The 20,800-nt window shown below is 44.4% G+C and overlaps 1 protein-coding gene across 5 annotated transcripts in view; it reads right to left on the bottom strand.

Moving 5' to 3' along the window:
* The window catches only part of LOC144694964 (2-oxoglutarate dehydrogenase complex component E1), a 95,867-nt gene that overhangs the window by 58,858 nt on the left and 16,209 nt on the right, over positions 1 to 20,800 (bottom strand). The window lies entirely within an intron of this gene.

Raw genomic sequence — 20,800 nt, 5'->3', positions numbered from 1 at the left:
TCAAAGTAACAAAGAAAAATACCTTCTTAAAACCACAAATTTGATGCCAAGCCAGTCCTGCAGCTGTTACTGCTTGGTAGTGTGTGAGCTCAGGCCTACTACATGTTCCATAGTCAAACCTTCATAAAGAAGCAATCAGTACCACTGGCAGCTTCACAAAGAGGGTCTCTACGGCCCCCTTCTGCACTTTGTGCAACACTCGCAAAAATATGGCCACAGGCTGCCTATTCACCCTTTCAACTCTAACGGTATGGAGGTTGCGCTGCAGTTCAAGGGGAAAGTGAAACGAGACCAAGGGTGTACTGTGTAGATGTCAGGTATCGCCCACTAATAAAGGCGATGTCTGATAGAAGCTACACGATTTTGTAAAGTGATTGCTGAAGTCAGGATGACTGCTCAATGAACTCAGCACAAATTTGCTGGACTTGTACAGCGTCTCTAAACCACCAGAACCTACTCAAGTGCTGAGGACACAAAACAGATGCCGAGGAATGTTAGAGGAGATCAGCAAATAAGAATGGTCAAATAGATCAGGTTTTGAGGAAACGGTTGAAAATTGGCAAGCAAAGCAATCAAATTTTGGGCCAGTAGGGCTGCCTTCTTTGCTTGTTCCATCACTGGTAAGAGTTGGAATACACTTTCATAGGGGTCAATTTTTTTTTTAAAAAATGCATTGCAGTTCCACACTAAACCAGGGCCAATTTCAATTCTCAGCCAGCAACACCAAGAGTCAGATTGGACTTGGAACATTAACACTGTTTCTCCCTTCACAGGTGCCAGACCTGCTGAGTTTTGCCAGCACTTTGTTTTTATTACGCCAGATTAATACTCGCAGATCCGAATCACAAAGTTGTGCAGTAATCCGTGCTCACGACCAGTATATTGGAAATATCTCAACAGCACTGGCAGAAACAACTGATTCCTCCTAATGTAGCTTGACTTTATGAAGGGTCTAGGAAGACCGAGGATCCTCCTAACACATTTTAATCAAGTGGGTCACATACTATCAAACAGTCTCACCAAAGGCTAAGACCAAGACCAGATTAAAAAAAGAATCTAACTCAGCCTTGAATATATTCAATGACCCAGTCTTCACTGCTCTCTGGGGAAGAGAATTACAAAGACACTCAATCCTCAGATGAAATTCCTCTTCATCTCTGTCTTAAATGGGAGACCCCTTATTCTCAAATTATGCTTCCCAATTCTAGATTCCCCAGGAGGTGAAACATCCTCTCAGCATCTACCCTGTCATGGCCCTAGAATTTCAATAAGATCATCTCTTATTCTTCTAAACTCCAATTGGTATAGGCCTAACCTGTCCTCATAGGACAACTCCTTCATTGCAGGAATCAGCCTAGTGAACCTTCTCTGAACTGCCTACAATGCAAGTATGGCTTAAAAAAAGGAGACCAAGACTCTACACAGTACTCCAGGTGCAGTGTAGCAAGACTTCCCTACTTTTATACTCTATCCCCCTTTGCCAACATCCCATTTGCCTTCCTAATCACTTACTGTGGCTGCATACTAACTTTTTGTGATTCATGTACAAGAACACCCAGATCCCTCTGTTTCACAGCATTCTGCAGCCTCTCCATTTAAATAATGTTCTGCTTTTCTATTCTTCCTGCCAAAGTGGACAACCTCACACTTTCCCACATTATATTCAGGTGCCAATTGTTTGCCCGCTCGCTTCATCTATCTATATTCCTTTGCAGGCCGTGTCCCTCCTCACAACTTGCTTTCCTATCTGTTCTATTTGAACCCACAACCTTCTGACTCAGAATTCGGCGATAGCAGACACCTGAAGCTGCAAATTAAGTGGATAGATAGCAACTGGGAACAGCCTCACTTCTGCTGCTATTTTGAGGTTAGTGTCTTATTATTTCTTTTCTTTATTCACGTGCAGCATTTTGGGCCCAAATATAAAAGAAGCGATGGTCCTTGTAGAAGTTGATTGGCAAAAATAAATAAATAAATCTTCTTGCACCTTAAAACAATATTTTTTTTCATATAAATACAGATAAAATATGCTTCTCCTTGCTGGAACCCTGAGAGCCCACTCGATTCCCTCGTGGGGAATCTAGAACTGGGGAGGGGGGGGGCACAGTTTAAAAATAACAAGACTCCCATTTAAGACGCAAGAGGCATTTCTTCACTCAGGGGGTTGTTAGCCTTTGGAATTCCCCAGAGAGCAGTGGAGGCTGGGTCATTGAATATATTCAAGGCTAGTTAGATAGATTTTGACCTACAAGGGAGTTGAGGATTATGAGGGACAGGCAGGCAAGTGGAGTTAAGGCCACAATCAGATCAGCCATGATCTTGCTGAATGGTGGAGGAGGCTTGAGGGGCTGAATGGCCTACTCCAGCTCCCATTTCTTATGATCTTAGAGTGAACCTATCAGTCATGGGGAAGAGGAGACTAGGGCAAGTGGCAATTGAGCAGGTCAGGGAAGAGCAGCCTTTCTTCAATTATCCACTAGCTGAGGCCTGTCCGATGAACAGCAACTTGTCAACTTATTCATGGCAACAAATGTTGGTTTGATTAACAGCTTTTTTTTTAAAAATAAAAAAGGCCTTTTTTAAAGATTTGGAGACTGTAAACAGCAGATGTTCCTGATTCCTGTTTGCTCAGTTTTCAGTTCTGTCTAAAGAGGACAGCTGGAACGTGTGTGAGGTTTGCAGAAAAACATCTCAGAAATCACCAACGTCCACGTTTAGTGAGTTTTGATGTGAAACTTTAATGTCCATGCTCTTTAAAGTTTGACAGATTATTGAGCTGTTCACTTCTTGATGTAAAATGGTACAAGTAAAAATGCAGTTCTTAGCTCAATCACTCCTAAGCTCCAGATGATATTGCCATCGACACTGAACTGGCCTCTGGCTGTTTAAGAATATTCTGCATTTTTGTCAATTATTTTGTGCGTCAATAAATTTAAGAATTGTTGAACTGTTAAGTGTTTAAATTTAAACTGTGGCATTTAACATCAGTAAAGCCGTCAGGCTGCCTCATCCCATAGTGCAGGAGGGTCCTCAACCTCTTCTTGCTGAGGCTCCATCCTGTATTATAAAAATACCCCCTGAATTACAAGTATTTTTTTCTGCATAAAATACATCTGCTTAATTATAACCAATTTTATCCTTGTTGTTTTGCATGGGACTTGTTGCCGGTGCTGAGCAAAATGCCACCGAACTGTGGAGCTATATTGGACAAGAATATACACATGTCAAGAACAATGTTGATCCTGGCTCAGTCCTTGGTTCTCACTGTCGCTGCTAACAACCCATCACAAGTAGGTTGTACTCAAAGCTTTCAGTGCTGTAGAAATGCTGTACTCATCGAAACATTCACGCCAAAATGTCTCCAGTGATGTTCCACAGACTGGGTTGTGCGGCGAGATTCCCACAAGTTTTCTTCTAATTGTTTTTGGTGGGACAGAGGGCCACAGTTTAGCTTCAACATTTTCGCTAAAGGGTTTTGTGGCCCACAGGAGTGCAGCAATCGGTCAGTCGTGAGTTCCGGAAAATTGCTGCACAGACCAGAAAGATCAAAGTTTGCGAGAATGTAAAAGATCAAACGTTTCTCTAGTCGCGCCCCCCCCTCCAACAGACAAAGAACTTTCCAAATTTCCTTTGGAATACATTCATTCTTTCAGTCTAGGCAGCAAAACCAAATTCTCCCACCATGTCTAGCTTTATTTAACTTACTAGTTTCACTGAATATGTCTGAGGTAAACCAGTTTAACCAACTGCATATTCAGTATTCCAGCAAGGTCAAGGTCAACATTGAGAGCAACATCTAACTAGCCTTTTTTTGTTGTCTTGAGCTCTTTGCAGAACAAAATGCCCAATTTCCTTATCCCGGGCCTGCTGAACATAGGTGGACAGACGGGACATCTTAGAAACATCTTTGAATGCAGCAAGTTGCAGATATTGCCACGCAGCTCATCAAAATGCAGTTAAATCAATCCACGTTTGACAAGGGTCAGTTAACAATGGGTACTTTCCCAGTTCCTTGGCCTTCTGCTCTCCATTTTCCTTACCATTTCAATTTTACACAGCATTATCAACTCAGCAACTGGGTGCCTTTTTTTTTTGTTTGCTTTGGCAATTTTCTACGCCATGACAGTAGGATGAAACTGGATTATCCGCAGTAGCCATGAATTCCATTTCTGTTTTAAGATCAACTTCTACCTTGAGCTTTGGTTAAAAAAAAAGCACATTGCTTGTCCTGATATATTTGTGCTTGGTAATTTTTGGGGTAGGGGGCAGAAGTAAAGGTTCATTGCACAGTACTTATACACACTGTATTTGAGGTCTATGGCTAACTTATATCTCCACTTCCAGTACAAGTGAAACTGAAATTCAGGTTGCTACTTTCGTATTCCCTTAATTCTGCAGGGTTAGTGTTTATTTTTTATTTTATTTTTTACACACACCTTCTTCACCTCTTTGGTTTTCTTCAGCCTTTAGGATTGAACTTGATGAAGGAATTTCTAGATCATTGTTCTGTGGGTATTGTTGTTTCGAAGCTGATGGTTGCATTAAAAAATGCTAGATATGGATAAGTGATGAACATTCACCCTGTTCTTTGTGATTCATTTACAAACGATCATACGAAATAGGAGTGGGCAATTCGGCCTCTCAAGCCTGCTCTGTTATTCAATAAGATTGTGGCTGATCCGATGGTGTTTCAAATTCCACATTCCTTCTACCCCGATAACCTTTGATTCCCTTGCCTAACAAGAAACCATCCACCTCTGGCTTAAAAATATTCAATGACCCCGCCTCCGCCGCCTTCTGAGGCAGAGAGTTCCAAAGTCACACAACCCTCAGAAAAAAAATCTCCTCATCTCTGTCCTAAAAGGGTGACCCCTAATTTTAAAACAGCGCTCCCTAGTTCTGAACTCACCCACAAGAGCAAACATCCTTTCCATGTCCACCTTGTCAAGGCCGTTCAGGATCTTGTATACTTCAATCAAATCACACCTCACTCTTCTAAACTCCAGTGGGAATAAGCCCAGTCAGTCCAACCTTTCCTCATAAGACATCCTGCTCATTCCAGGTATCAATCTAGTAAACCTCCTCTGAACCGCCTCCAATGCATTTACATACACCAGAATATTTCAGTAAGCACACATTACCAAGTGAAATATTAAATGTCATTTCACAAAAGGAGTATAATTAACTAAAATTAGATTACCAGAACCTGCAGAACAGGGATGTCAATTAATTTCATTTTCTGTCAATAAAAATTTGTCTTAAATATAGAACATGTCCCGCAGAGAAATATGCAGAAAAACAGGCTGGGAGCCAAAGAGGGAGATATCAGCATGGGCAGTCAAGGGCTGGTTCAAAGAGTTGGGTTTTAAGGCAAGTCGTAAATAAGGAATGGCGATTTCAGGAGGAATTCAAGAGTATGGGGCCCAGACTACTGAAGACACAGCCTCCAATGGTGGGCAGAAGGGAGGTAGAAGGCCAGAGAGTGCAGGGGGGTTGTAGGGATGAAGGAGAGTTTCTCGAGCTGGAGCACATGTCGAGGGGTTAGACTTAAGGGGATTGACACATGAGGATGGGAGTTTTAAATTTGACATGTTGCAGAACTGGGAGCCAAGGGTTATGGCTGAGCTGAATAGCAGAGTCGTGGATAAGCTAAGCCTCACGGAGAGTGGACGATGAAAGGTCAACCAGGAGAGCATTGGATTCGTTCAGTCTTCAGGTGACAAAAGCATGCATAACCACTTCAGCAACAATAGATGGGAGTGAGATAGGGGTGGAAGTGTCAGATGGAGATGGGAGTAGGTGGTCTTTGTGCCAACGATGATATGGGATGAGAAACAGAGCTTCTGGATATGAATGGGACAATGTTTGTTTGGAACCTCAGTCTATTTTAGCCCAAGAAATTTCCCAAGAGGAAGATGGGGATTAGCAGAAAGGGTGCAAAGACAATGGCTATGCTCTTCCCAATCTATGGCTGGTTGTAGGACAGTCAGCATGATGGCCAGAGGCGGTGGAAACATGAAAGCTGGCTCCATATCTGTGCATAATACTAACAAAGGTCAACCTATATAGAAGATGGAGGAGGGAGGCCCAAGGATGGGTCCTAGGGCACTACAGAGGTCAACTAGCAAAGGCAGGAAGAAAAGCCAGTTCTGGAGATGCTCTGACTACACAGATGTGCAGGAGTGGAACCAAGTGAGGGCAGGTCACCTGAACCATAACTATCGATGTTACAAGATGCCTAGGAAAGGCTTGTTGGGACAGCGGAGAGAGAACTCCACTCTGGTATCACTGACCTGGGAGTGCAAAAGAAAGATGTCCCATTCTTACCTTGGCGAACACAAGCTATCCATCTTGTAAACAGTTTTCCTGTTTGGAAAGGGGGACAAATCTAACAAGCTGTCAGGAACAAACAGGACCCATCTGAAAACAGCAATCCCTGCAGCTCCACTACATCTGTGTCCAGTCCCCGTATGTTCAAGAAGCTATTTTCAGTCCTTACTCATTGCTGCAGCTGAGACCCTGGCTCGAGGCGAAAAAGTAAACACAGCATAAAGCAGAAAGCGAACCAATTAAGAGCTGAGATAGAAAACAAGAGAGAGAAGAGGGTAAGCACTGCAACGCCTAAGAATTATTCAGGTTACTGAGGTTCTGTCATGCTGTTCACTGGAGCTCCTACCAACTGCATTCTCCTCTGACTGTTTCTTGCGTTTCAAGTTTGGCTCTTTAACAGCACAATGCATGGAAACAGTCAACTGAGGAAGAGAAAGTTCAACGAGAAGGGCTTAAAAAAGTGTGTTAGAGAAATGCATTTGTTGTCTTGTTGGTCTTGCCTGAATAGCTTACTCCTGCTCCTATTTCTCCTGATCTTACAATCTTAACAGTGAAAGAAAAATTCATTGCATCAACCTACGCTCAGATGGTGTCAAGGTTACAGCTAAAGAAAACTTGGAAGACAAGGCTGTCCAGCCCAACACGCCCACTTCTTCCAGAATCCACACATGGCTGTTCTTTTCTGACACTGGACCTCTCTCCCACCACCACCTGTTGATCCTGCACTTTTGAGAGCACAAAATTGACTTACTTTCTTCTGAGGAAAACAAAAAAACTGAACAGTGGTATTTAATATTGTTGCCACTAAAACCCCCTTCTTCTTCAATGGCTAACATTAGAAGGAGCCCAAATCAGCAGCCCTCTCCAAAATTTTGTTCCATGTCTAGCAGCAGAGGGCGGTGGGGTGAAGGGTTGATACTTATGAAAATTATTCAGAGCAGGGCAGACAGTGACCTGCAGTGCACACAAGCACTATGTAGATTTGTTGTCCAAGTTAAACAGCTTTTCATTACAAGTTTATCTATATCTTTCATGATGTCAAAGGCCTGCGAATTGCGGTTGAATTACTGCACTGGTTTGAAAGATATTTAACAGCATACTGTAATTCTAACCCAACTGTAAATAGTCCAGAAAACAATCGCCAACAAAACATTTTTCTTCTTCCTGCTGGTCACATTCTTCTGGTAATCATTTCACAACTTATCAAGCAGTAAAACCGTGCACTCTGATCACTGAGTTGAGCAAAAGCTCCAAAAGTAAATACCGCAATGGGATTTTAATATACTCATTAATAATCAACTATGGAACATAAGCCACCTTGAAACAAAACTGGCGATTATTGCACAACAGGTCTTCACTTAATAATAACCTAGCATTTATGCAAACACCATTTAGCATAGGCATGTGATCCAAAGTACTTTACTTTACAAAGGACTGTACCCGTCACCAAACCAAAAGGAAGGGGCAACTCAAAGCTTGAGCAAAGGGGTAAGTTTTTAATGGGGGAGTGAGATTATGGAATCGGCCAGAGTTAGAGGAATGCCGAGTTTGCAGGTTGTCTAGAGGAGGAGACTGTGGAGATTTGAGGGACAAATCCAAGGAAGGATTTGAATGTGAGGCTGAGAGTTTCTGTTTGAAGCAACAATGTGGATAATCTAGCACAGAGGGAGTTGGGGATGAGGGGGAAGGAGTGAGAGTTCAGATACCGGCAGTAGAGATTTTCAGGAGCTCAGTTTTGTGGAGGTTGGAGGATAGGAAGGCAGGCCACAGGAGCATTGGATAAAAAACACAGGGCGAGTGCTTCAGCAGATGGTCTAAAGTAAAGGCTGAGACAGACAAAATCCTGGAGGTGCAAGAGGAGATGGGGGTCAAAACCTCAACTCAGTAAAACTGGATGCAGGCAGCCGCATTCAGCCTCCGCCCATGACTGGGAGGGGGAAGGAATTGATGACGAGGGAACTAGGTTTGTGTGGCAGGGAATGAAGGCTAACGGTCTTGTTATTGCCAAGGATTAAGTCTGGGGAAATGGCGACTCATTCACGATAGGTACCGGACAAGCAGGCCCAACAAAGGTAGTGGAGGGGTCAGGAGAGAAGGAGGGAGGCAGTGGTACTGCAGAGCTGGATGTTGTCAGAGTGCATGTGGAACTTGATGTCATGTCTTCAGGTGGTGTCACCAAGGGGCAGCACATAGGAAGTGAAATAGGAGGCGAGAAGGGACAAAGTTTGGCAGGGATGGGGTCTCCCTCCAGAGGTAATGGCATGTGGGTGGGAACAGGAGGCATTGGAGATACTTGTATCTGTACTTGCTGTAATCAGGGAACCCTTAAATCAGCAGCAGAGAGCTAGTGGAGTAAATGTTTCTATATGCAGCTGCATAGTGTGCAGAAATGGGTCATGTAGAGCAGCAGTTCCTGACTTGTATTGACAAAGAATTACGTAGACATTTTTTCGAATCTCTTATTGGGTTCAGCATATTGGCCATAAACACTGGCAGTTCCATCCAACAGTGTATAGGGCTAGATTCAGCATTTATAGAAATGTCAGAGTCAGAGTGTCACCCTCTTCACAGTAAAATCCTGCATGTGATGGGCGTGCTAATAACACTATAGTCATCATGAACCTAGTGCGACAGCCCAATGAAAGTGCAAGTCAATACATGCGTACAGATAGCTGACTTATTTGCCTGGTTCAAAGGGTGATCAAAGCCATTGGAAGCTCTGATGAATCTGTACGCGTGGATCTGAGTCATTGGCTGCTCAGAGTTTGTGGTGAGACACCAAAAGAATTCAGCTGAACCCAAATGTTTTCGATTCTTTTTCAACATGGATAGACAGGAATTTGTGGAAATGTTTCACCCCATGCCCAGCTTTTTCTTTCATCCCATATATTGATTAATCCTGATTAATTAATAGGCACCAGCCTGAGCGGCGATGTTCATGCAAAGGTGTTGACAGCATCAAGAATCCCAGCCCACACGACGACTTTACAGCAGGCAAGTAATTCACTCCTGACTCCCCAAAGCCTGTCCACCAACTACAAGCACAAGTCAGGAGTGTGATGGAAAACTCTCCACTTGCCTGGATGAGTGCAGCTCCGACACTCAAGACACATGACACCACCCAGGGCAAAGCAGCCCCCTTGATTGGCATCCCGTCTGCCACCTTCACCATTCACTCCCTTCACCAGTGCACAGTGGCAGCAGTGTGTAGCATCTACAACATGCACTGCAGCAACTCACTGAGGCTCCTTCAACAGCAACTTTCAAACCTGTGACCTCTACTGCCATCCAGAAGGAGAAGGGCAGCAGATACATGGGAACACCACCACCTGAAAGTTCCTCTCCAAGCCACACACCATCCTGATTTGGAAATATATTACTGTTCCTTCACTGTCACTGGGTCAAAATCCTGGAACTCCCTCCCTAACAGCACTGTGGGTGTACCTACACCACATGGGCTGCAGCAGTTCAAGGCGGCAGCTCACCACCACCTTCACAAGGGCAACTAGGGGTGGACAATAAACGCTGGCCTAGTCAGCGACGCTCACGTCCTGTGAATGAATAAAATAAAAGTCACAGGTCTCTGCACATTCCTGCCTCCCAGCCCGTCAAAGAGTTCAACACAGACAAGACCAAATTGTGCAGCACTGTGCCATGTCATACTATGCATTGCCCTTGGAAATTGGAGCACCTTGCCTATTGTTAGGAGCCAAACAATTCCCCAGTTACTGCTCATTTATTTCGTTTCTACAGCAATACTAGTGTGGATCAAATTCCCTCACATGCCTTACGAGCTCCAACAACAGTCCCTTTCAAGTATGCAAGTGCTGCATTTAGCATGAAATTATCTGTATGAGACATAACATGCGGGTTTTGAAAACATTTACTCAGACACTATCTCCAGCAGTCCGAAGAGCCAGAACTGTGTTAAGTAATAATCACCTAGAACTTGATCCTTCGTACATTCTGCACTTTAAGTTCAGAATCATTGCAAAAGGTTTCCTTCCACAGCCTTTCCCATTCTTTTCTCTTCCTCCAGGCCCCCATTACTCTTTGCCACCAGAGATCCACTGGCCTTGGGGACTAGCTGCCACCAATACTCCCCACTTTCTCTGCCCTCTGGAAACACTTAAAACCCTCCCCACAAAGTATCAGAAGCCAATCCAACACTCGTCGTCAAAATCTCCCACAAACAAGAAACAGATTCCCCAGTCCTTCAACGTTCCAGTCAGTCTCGTACTAATATTCCCTCTGCCAGGCACTCGTTTCATGAGTAGGAGCATGGTCAAAACTAAAAGGCTGGATAAAACAGGTTTATATTAAAACTCCAATGTGTCCTGTGCACATGGCAACCAGGTAACCAAGAGGCAGTAAACACAATAGGTACCCCTCTCCTCTCCTGCACAACTTTCTCAGCATTCATATCCTGCTACCCAGCCCAATGCCTTGCTTCAAAAGAAACCACATCCTGTCCTTTATGGAGCTACTCCCCCAGTTTCGGATTATTTTGTGACAATCCAAGCAAACCGGTGCCTTGGTGATGGAAAGAATCCAAGCCAGGTCTCGAATGCAAGCCAACTGGTGCAATCACCTCCTCCGAACATCACACATCGCAGTGACCTTCAGATGGATAAAAATAGTACTCTCAAAGAACCATGTGACATTCAGACTGCCAATGTTGTAACTGATGTTATGTAAAAGGTGTGTATGCTTGCTGGAATTTTTACATTGAAGTAGGACATAGAAAGTACATGACAGAAACAGGCCATTCAGCCCACACTAATGTTCATGTGCCACACGAGCCCTCTTCAGCACTTGGATATCAGGACTCTCCAACCCTCATTACACCACAAAGTAGGACACAGCCAATGGATTAATTGGGCATAGTGACCGTTATGTAAGTGAGCATGGCCAACTTGCATACAGCAAGGTCCCAATATTACCAGAAAACCAAGCAGTCAAACAGCCCTTCAGTGATAAAAGCAAAATACTGCAGGTGCTGGAAATCGGAAATAAAACAGAAAATGCTGGAAAAACTAAGCAGGTCTGGCAGCATTTGTGGAGAAAGAAACAGAGTTAACGTTTCAAGTCCTTATGGCTTCTTCAGGGCTAAAACCCTTCAGTGATATTGAGGAACATTATTGGCTAGGACTCAGGATTGTGCCCCGGTCATTTAGGGCTGAGATGAGGAGAGATTTCTTCACTCAAAAGGGTTGTGAATCTTTGGAATTCTCTACCCCAGGAGGTTGTGGATGCTCCACATCGTTGAATACATTTAAAGCTGGGATAGACAGATTTTTGGCCTCTCAGGGAATTAAGGGATATTGGAGAGCAGGCAGAAAAGTGGGGTTGAAGCCCAAAACAGCCATGATCATATTGAATGGTGAAGCAGTTCGACTGGCCACGTGGTCCACTCCTGCTCCTATTTCTTGTGTTCCTGCGTAGGACGCTGGCAGAACTCCTCACTGTTCTACCAACATCAGTAAAACGGATGATACGATCAGCATCTCATCGCCGTTTGTGGGATCTTGCTGTACACAAACTTGGCACCACATCACCAACATTACAACAGTGACTGCACAGCGCTTTGGAACATCCGGATGTTGTGAAAGGTGTTTTATAAATGCAGCTCTTTGTTTTTTGAATAGTGCTATGGGATCTTTAACATCTAGCTGCATAAGCCAGGTCTTAGTTGCAGTGATTATTTTTCACTCTTTCATGGGCTATGGTCGTCGCTGGCTAGGCCAGCATTCATTGCCCATCTCCAATTGTCCTCTTGGAGGTGATGGTGAGATGGTGTCAAGCTTCTCGAGTGTTGTCGGGTTAATAGCTCATCTAAAAAGGAGGCACCACAATGTGACACTCCCTGAGCACTGTATTCAAGTCCTGAAGTGGGACTCAGTGACAAGAATGGAATCAACTGAGCCAAGCAGGCACTTGGCAGTGCCCCAAGAAGCCATATGGCTGCAGTGTGTGGCAGAGCCAGAAACAGAGCGATCCGAGACCCGCCCAGTGCCTCAAGATATACCAAACTGACACTAACCTCTCCGCAGAGCTATCCTGAAACTCTGATCTAACCATTCCACCATTGTAATTTAGATTGCACTTCTCTTTCCCACTACTTTGTTCCATATAGCCCTCTGAGTGTTTATTTATGGCTGAGATATATTTACACAGTTACTGTTCATCCAAAAAAAGAGGTAACCTGGGGTTTACCATTGACCAGAAACTGGGCCAGCCATATAAATAAGGTAGTTACAAAAAAAAAAAGAAAAAAAAGGTCGGAGGCTGGGAATTCTACAGCGAGTAACTCACCTCTGACTCCCCAAAGCCTGTCCACCATCTACATGGCACAAGTCAGGAGTGTGATTGAATACTCACCACTTGGCTGGATGAGTGCAGCTCAAACAACACTCAGGAAGCTCGACACCATCCAGAACAAAGCAGCCTGCTTGATTGGCACCCCTTCCACCACGGATGCATAGTGGCAGCAGTGTGTACCATCTACAAGATGCACTGCAAGAACTCATCAAGGCTCCTTTGACAGCACCTTCCAAATCCACAATCTAGAAGGACAAGGGCAGCAGACACATGGGAACACCACTCCCCCTCCAAGCCATTCACCATCCTGACTTGGAAATATATCGCCATTGCTTCACTGTCGCTGGGTCAAAATCCTGGAACTCCCTTCCTAACAGCACTGTGGGTGTACCTACACCACATGGACTGCAGCGGTTCAAGAAGGCAGCTCACCACCACCTTCTCAAGGACAATTAGGGATGGGCAATAAATGCTGGCCTAGGCAGCAACACATGGAGCCCATAAATCAATAAAATAAAAAAGTTGGAACACCCTTTTAAGGATTAAGGAGGGCTAAGACAAATGGGCAATCTCCCAGGAAACTCTTAAGGTAGACGTGTGGTTATGGAGCCTAGAGGCAGGGAGCTTAAATAGGCAAGACAGCTTAAAAATGCAACATATAAATCAAAAAGGCAAAAAAATATATATCTCCAAGCTCCACACTTCTCACATTCTAACAAGGCTTTGGTATTAATTCACTTCCTCTCTAGGGAATGCCCAAGGAAAGCTTAAGGACGGGATGAAGAGAAAATGTGGATAAACCTGTCCTTCCCATTGTTACCGATTTTAAGGTTAATTAAAACATCTCTATCCGTTAACTTAGCACAGACCACAGAATGGATTCCAGGACTTTCCTGCTCTATATGGTTTTGTTGTACCATTGAAGGGGCTGACTCTGCATCATTTAAAGTGGGCAATAGCTTCGAGTTTACTGGTCCAAACGGTAGGCCCAATGACAGACAAATACCTTTGCTGCAGCCTCTTTCATGGATTCCCACTGAAAACACAACACAGTGGCAGGCCAGTTGGCCCAACCAGTTGGTGTTCATCCTCTGCATGAACAGCAGTCCTAAACCTAAATAGCTGCCCTATTCCCACAGCCCCTTACCCTTTCCGACGTTTACAGCACAGAAGGAGGCTATTCAGCTCATCGTGTTCGTGCAGGTCAACGAAGATCTGACTACACTAATCCCATTTTCCAGCACTTGGCCCATAGCCCCGGAAGCTATCGCAATGCAAATGAATATCTAAATATTTCTTAAATGTTGAGAGTTTCTGACTCAACCACCCTTTCAGGCAGTGAGTTCCAGACTCCCACCATCCTCTGGATGAAAAAACTTCTCAACTCCCCTCTTAGCCTTCTAACTCTTAGCTTAAATCTATTATCTGGTTATTGCCCCTCTAATCACAGAATCACAGTGCAGAAGAGGCCCTTTGGCCCATCGAGTCTGCACCAACATGTGAGAAACACCTGACCTACCTACCTAATCCCATTTACCAGCACTTGGCCCATAGCCTTGAATGTTATGACGTGCCACGTGCTCATCCAGGTACTTTTTAAAAGGATGTGAGGCAACCCACCTCCACCACCTTCCCAGGCAGTGCATTCCAGACCGTCACCACCCTCTGGGTAAAAAACTTTTTCCTCACATCCCCGCTAAACCTCCTGCCCCTCACCTTGAACTTATGTCCCCTTGTGACTGACCCTTCAACTAAGGGGAACAGCTGCTCCCTATCCACCCTGTCCATGCCACTCATAATCTTGTACACCTCGATCAGGTCGCCTCTCAGTCTTCTCTGCTCCAACGAAAACAACCCAAGTTTATCCAACCCCTCTTCATAACTTAAATGTTTCATCCCAGGCAACATCCTGGTGAATCTCCTCTGCACCCCCTTCAGTGCAATCACATCCTTCCTATAATGTGGCAGCCAGAACTGCACACAGTACTCCAGCTGTGGCCTCACCAAGTTTCTACACAACTCCGACATGACCTTCCTACTTTTGTAATCTGTGCCTCGATTGATAAAGGCAATTGTCCCATATGCCTTTTTCACCACCCCACTAACATGCCCCTCTGCCTTCAGAGATCTATGGACACACACGCCAAGGTCCCTTTGTTCCTCAGAACTTCCTAGTGCCATGCCGTTCATTGACTACTTCCTTGTCAAATTACTCCTTCCAAAGTGTATCGCCTCACACTTTTCAGGGTAAACTTCGATCTGCCACTTATCCATTTGACCATCCCGTCTGTATCTTCCTATAGCCCAAGACACTCAACCTCACTGTGAACCACCTGGCCAATCTTTGTGTCATCCGCAAACTTACTAATTCTACCCCCCACATTTATATAAATGACAAATAATAGGGGACCCAGCACAGATCCCTGTGGTACGCCACTGGACACTGGCTTCCAGTCACTAAAGCATCCTTCTGTCATCACCCTCTGCCTCCTACAACTAAGCCAATTTTGAATCCACCTTATCAAATTACCCTATCCCGTGTGCATTTGCCTTCTTTATAAGTCTCCCATGTGGGACCTTGTCAAAGGCTTTGCTGAAATCCATATAAACTGCATCAACTGCACTATCCACATCTACATACCTGGTCACCTCCTCAAAAAATTCAATCAAACTTGTTAGGCATGACCTCCCTCTGACAAAGCCATGCTGACTATCCCTGATCAAACCCTGCCTCTCCAAGTGGAGATAGATACTCTCCTTCAGAAATTTCTCCAAGTTTCCCTACCACTGACGTGTGACTCACTGGCCTGTAGTTCCCTGGCTTATCTCTACGACCTTTCTTAAATAGCAGCATTGAGTTCAAAAGCAGGGAAGTTTTGCTGAACCTTTATCAAACACCAGTTAGGTCTCAGTTGGAGTATTATGGCCAATCCTTTTAAGAAGGGGTGTCAAAGCCTTAGAGAGAGTGTTTTATAAGAATGGTGCCAGGAATGAAAGACCTCAGTTACTTGGAAGGACTGGAGAAACTCCAGGGAAATGATGTAGTGGCATTCAAAATGATGAACAGCTCTGACAGAGTAAATAAGGAGAAATGGTTTTTAGTGGCGGAATGGTTGATAACCAGAAGACATATTTAAGTTAACTGGCAGAAATAGAGGCAGTAAGAGGGGAACAAATTTACACAGCGAGCTGTGATCTGGAAACTCCATTATGTCATGTTGGCGAGTGCAGCAGCCAGTTTGCACAGGACATGGATCCCACCATGAGTAATCAGGTAATCGATAATTTAGCAGCGTGACAGTAAAGTTACCTCTGGGTAAAAAAGTTTTTCCTCACATCCCCCTAAACCTAATGGAAAAAGTGCCTTTCTATCCATCTTATCTGTGCCCCTCAATCTTATACACCTCCATTAAGTCCCCTCTCAACCTTCGCTACTCCAAGGAAAACAACCCCAGCCTATCCAATCTTCCTTATAGACCAGACCCTCTAGCCCAGGCAGCATCCTGGTAAACCTCATCTGCACCCTCTCCAGTGCAATCACATCCTTCCTACAATGTTGTGACCAGACTTTCCTCCAAACCCTCAGCCAACATGTTCTTAAATGTTGGTATGCTACTAATCACCAGCCCCAATAGCGCATCCCACAGCTTCACTCTGTCCAAATATTCTTGCTTTTAATCTTGTAACGTCATCCCCTGCTTCTAGACAAAATTGTAGAGACATTCCGTTTACACCTACTCCTCCCTGGCCATGAGCAAACCACATCGCAATCTCTTCTGTTTCAAAGAAAACAGCTGGACACCATCAATGTTAGACAGTTAGGAGAGGAGATTCAGGAGGAACTTTTCCACCCAGAGAGTGGTGAGGACGTGGAACTCACTACCACAGGGAGTGAACAGTACAGATGTATTTAAGGGGAAGCTAGACAAGCATGAGGGAGAAGGGAATAGAGAGCTGCAATGGTAGATTTAGATGAGGAAAGGTGGATGAAGGCTCAAATGGACTGGTTGGGCCGAATGGCCTATTTCTGTGCTATACATCCTATGCAATACTTTGTCAACAGCCCCAGCATCAAGTTTGCACTTGTATTTCACTAATCAGTGAATCTCTGCTAATCCAGGAATTTCTATTTTTCCCTAATTTCCAGTATGTTTGTCTCATGTCCTAATCCCATTCCACAGTATACAAATCATGAACAAGCAAGCTACCCCATCTCTTTGAAGGGGCAATTATCAGGTGTTGATTTATTTGGGTGTGGCTTAGCGATAGGAACATTCATGCTGTATCCTTTTTCTGGTCAGATAGTGGTGATTTATGAATAATTTTAGAATTCTCAAGGCAGAGAAAGTGCCTCCCTGAGGGAACAAACTGGCATGGAGCTTGTATTTATATATGGATAAAGTAGCGTAGCGGTTATGCTACTGAACAAGTGGAGGACGCGAGTTCAAATCCCACCATGGTCGCAGTAACAGACAAAAAGAACCCAAAAGTCTAGGGACCAAAAAGGAGGCCTTGTGGGGCATGAGTTACCAGATAAGATTTTTGCATCTGTTTTTTCCAAAGGTGCTGTTGCCAACATCATAGTATAAAGGAGGCAGCAGTAATGATATTGGATAGAATAAAAATCGAGACTTAGAAGGTTGGCAGTGTTGAAAGTAGATAAGTCACCTGGTCTGGGTGGAATGAATCCTGGGTCACTGAGGGAAGTAATGGTGAAAATTGTGGAGCCTCTGGGCACAACCTTCCAATCCTCCTCAGATATCAGAGCGGTGCCAGAGGTCTGAAGGATCACAAACGTTGCTCACCCACCCTCCCCCGCTCAAAGCACAGCAACTACAGGCCAGTCAGTTTCACAGCCATAATGGGGACATTAATGTGGGACAAAGTTACTTGGCACACGGAGGAAACATGCATCAACAAATGAAAGTCAGCAAGGATCTGTGAAAGGAAAACAGTACTTTGCTAATCTGATTGAGTTTATTGGATGAATTAATAGCCAGGGCGGTTGAGGGTTGATGTTGTGTATAAGGACTGTCAAAGTGCATTTGATAACTTATGTATTAAGTTTCTTAGCAAGACTGAAACCCCTGGGATTAGAGGGGCAGTGGTAGTGTGTACACAAATCTGGTGAAGGGGTAGAAAAGGGCAGCAGTGGGGAAAGAGTGTTTTTTTTCAGACTGGAGGAAAGTGTGCAGTGGGGTCAACGTTGGGACCATTCCTCAGATATTGTCACAAAAATCTAATGTAACAACAGTAAAGAGCATAACAACAAGGTTCCTCTGGGAAATGGGCAGACTGGTGAAAAAGGCAGACCATGAAAGATGAAATTTAATGCAGGGCAGTGTGAAGTGATTCATCTTGTTTATTATTCATTCATGGGATGTGGGCATTGCTGGCGAGACCAGCATTTATTGCCCATTCCCGATTGCCCTTGAGAAGGTGGTGAGCTGCTTTCTTGATCCGCTGCAGTCCATGCGGTGTAGGTACACCCACAGTGCTGATAGGGAGGAAGTTTCAAATTTTGACCTTGACAAGATGAGAGGCAATTTAAACAAAATGATACAACTTTGAAGAGAATGCAGGAACCGAGAGATCCGAGGACATACATACACAAGTCTATAAGATGACAGTGCAAGCTATGAAAAAAGGCATATGGGACCCTTGGCTTTACAAATAGAGGCATTGAGTACAAAAGCAGGGAAGTTTTGCTGAACCTTTGTCAAACACCAGTTAGGTCTCAGTTGGAGTATTATGGCCAATCCTTTTAGGAAGGGGTGTCAAAGCCTTAGAGAGAGTGTTTTATAAGAATGGTGCCAGGAATGAAAGACTTCAGTTACTTGGAAGGACTGGAGAAACTCCAGGGAAATGATGTAGTGGCATTCAAAATGATGAACAGCTCTGACAGAGTAAATAAGGAGAAATGGTTTTTAGTGGCTGAATGGTTGATAACCAGAAGACATATTTAAGTTAACTGGCAGAAATAGAGGCGGTAAGAGGGGAACAAATTTACACAGCGAGCTGTGATCTGGGAACTCCATTATGTCATGTCAGCCAGTGCAGCAGCCAATTTGCACAGGACATGGATCCCACCACGAGTAATCAGGTAATCGATCATTTAGCAGCGTGACACTAAAGTGTCAGCCTAGATGATATGCTCAATTCTCAGGCCAGGGCTTCAATGCAGGTCATTTCTGGAGTCTGAGGCAAACTGGTGCTTGGCCCAGTGCTTCCTAAGTGGATTCCTCCTACCCTCAAATTGTTATATATTGTGAGAATAATCAGTGGAAGCAAAATTTATCTGATCATGTTATCCCATTTCCAATAAAACTGAAGATAAATAAAAAACAATAAGTGTGCAAAGGGTTTGCTGAGTTCCTTGGCAGCATTAAATATTCTCTGTTCAATCTGCCAACTCCAATTGCAACTGACACCCCCCCTCCCTCCAAACCCCCCAACCGCCTGCCTCTTGTAATATACTTAAACTCTTATCCGCCCCTCTCAATCACTCCATGACCACACACACTATTTTAAGTATTCGCTCCCAGCACCTGGAAATTACCAGGAAACCTGCCAGATTGCTCATCAGCTTTCTGCGGAAAGAGGACTGTGCATTCGTCCAGCTGCAGTGTCGTTTTGCAATGGAGACTAGGGAACACTTCCTATTCCAGTCTTCACGAACCCGATTAGCGAACAGCAGCTGAAATCCATGCAGGACTGGGGCAAGGCATCACCTGCCGACTTCTGGGGAGCTTAAACATTGAAATTTTACAAACAAGACAAGGGAACACAAAATAAATGGTATCATACGGAGAAGTGTGGAGGAACAGAGGGACCTTGGAGTGCATGTCCACAGATCCCTGAAGGCAGCAGAACAGGGAGAGAAGGTGGTTAAGCTGCCAAATGCTAGCTCTCTTTATGGGCTGAGGCCTGGAGTATAAGGGCAAAGGGATAATGCTGGAACTGTACAAAACACAAGTTACACTGCAGCTACTGTTTTGGTCACCTTACTTAAGGAGGGATGTCCTTTTATTTGAGGCAGTTCAGGCAAGGTTCATTAGGCTGATTCCTGGGATGAAAGGGTTGTTTAATGGGGAAAGGTTAAGCAGGCTGGGCCTGTACTCATTGGAGTTTAGAAGAATGAGAGGTGATCTTACTGAAACATAAAAGATTCTGTGGGGGCTTGACAGGGTAGATGCGGAGATCCCTCTTGGGGCAATCTAGAACTAGGGTGCACAGTATCAACGTATGAGGGGGGGGTCCCATTTAAGATGGAGATGATGTGGAATTCTCTTCCCCAGAGAGCAGCGGAGGCTGGGTCATTGAATATATTCAAGGCTGAGTTAGACAGATTTTTGACTTTCAGGGAGTCAAGGGTTATGGAGGGGAAGTGGTTGGGCAGGCAGGAAAGTGGAGTTGAGACCACCATGGTCAGATCAGTCATGATTTTATTGACTGGCAGAGCATGCTCGAGGGGCCGATTGGGCTATTCCTGCTCCTGTCTCTTGCATCCTTTTGTGATCATACAGGCAGGCTTATGACGATACTGCCAAGTATGGAAAATTTCAGCTATGAGGAAAGATTGGACAGGCTGGGGTTGCTTGGAATAGAGGAGGCTGAGGTGGGGTTTCATTGAGGTGCATGGCATTTTATGAGAGGCCAATATAGAATGGATAGGAGGGATGTATTTCCCTTAGCAGAGGAGTCTATAACCAGGGGTCAGAGATTGAAAGTAATAAGTAGTAGGATCAGAGGAGAGTTGGAGAACTTTGTCACCCAGAGGATTGGAGAGGGGAGGGCAGTCTGGAGCTCTTCTATCTTTAGGTTGGTAGAGGTAGAAACCTTAATTGTATTTTTAAAATACTTGGATATGCACTTGAAGTGCCATTACCTACAGGGCGACAGGCCAAGAGTTGGAAAACAGGATTAGGCTGGGATCTCTCTTTTGGCTGCATAGTCACGATGGGCTGAATGGCCTCCTTCTGTGCTGTATATTTACCGTTTCTCATTATGTTTAACCCAGCCAATATTTTATACTCTTCATCAACTACAATATCTTCATTGACCCCCTCTTTGATAACAATGCAAAGTACTTATAAAAAAAAACTGTGCCCACGCCTTCTGCCTCCACGCACAGAGGGGCTACCTTTTC

Source organism: Cetorhinus maximus, chromosome 20, assembly GCF_964194155.1.
Source record: "Cetorhinus maximus chromosome 20, sCetMax3.hap1.1, whole genome shotgun sequence".
In the NCBI taxonomy this organism is placed as follows: Eukaryota; Metazoa; Chordata; class Chondrichthyes; order Lamniformes; family Cetorhinidae; genus Cetorhinus; species Cetorhinus maximus.
This window is presented reverse-complemented; position numbering and strand designations above follow the sequence as displayed.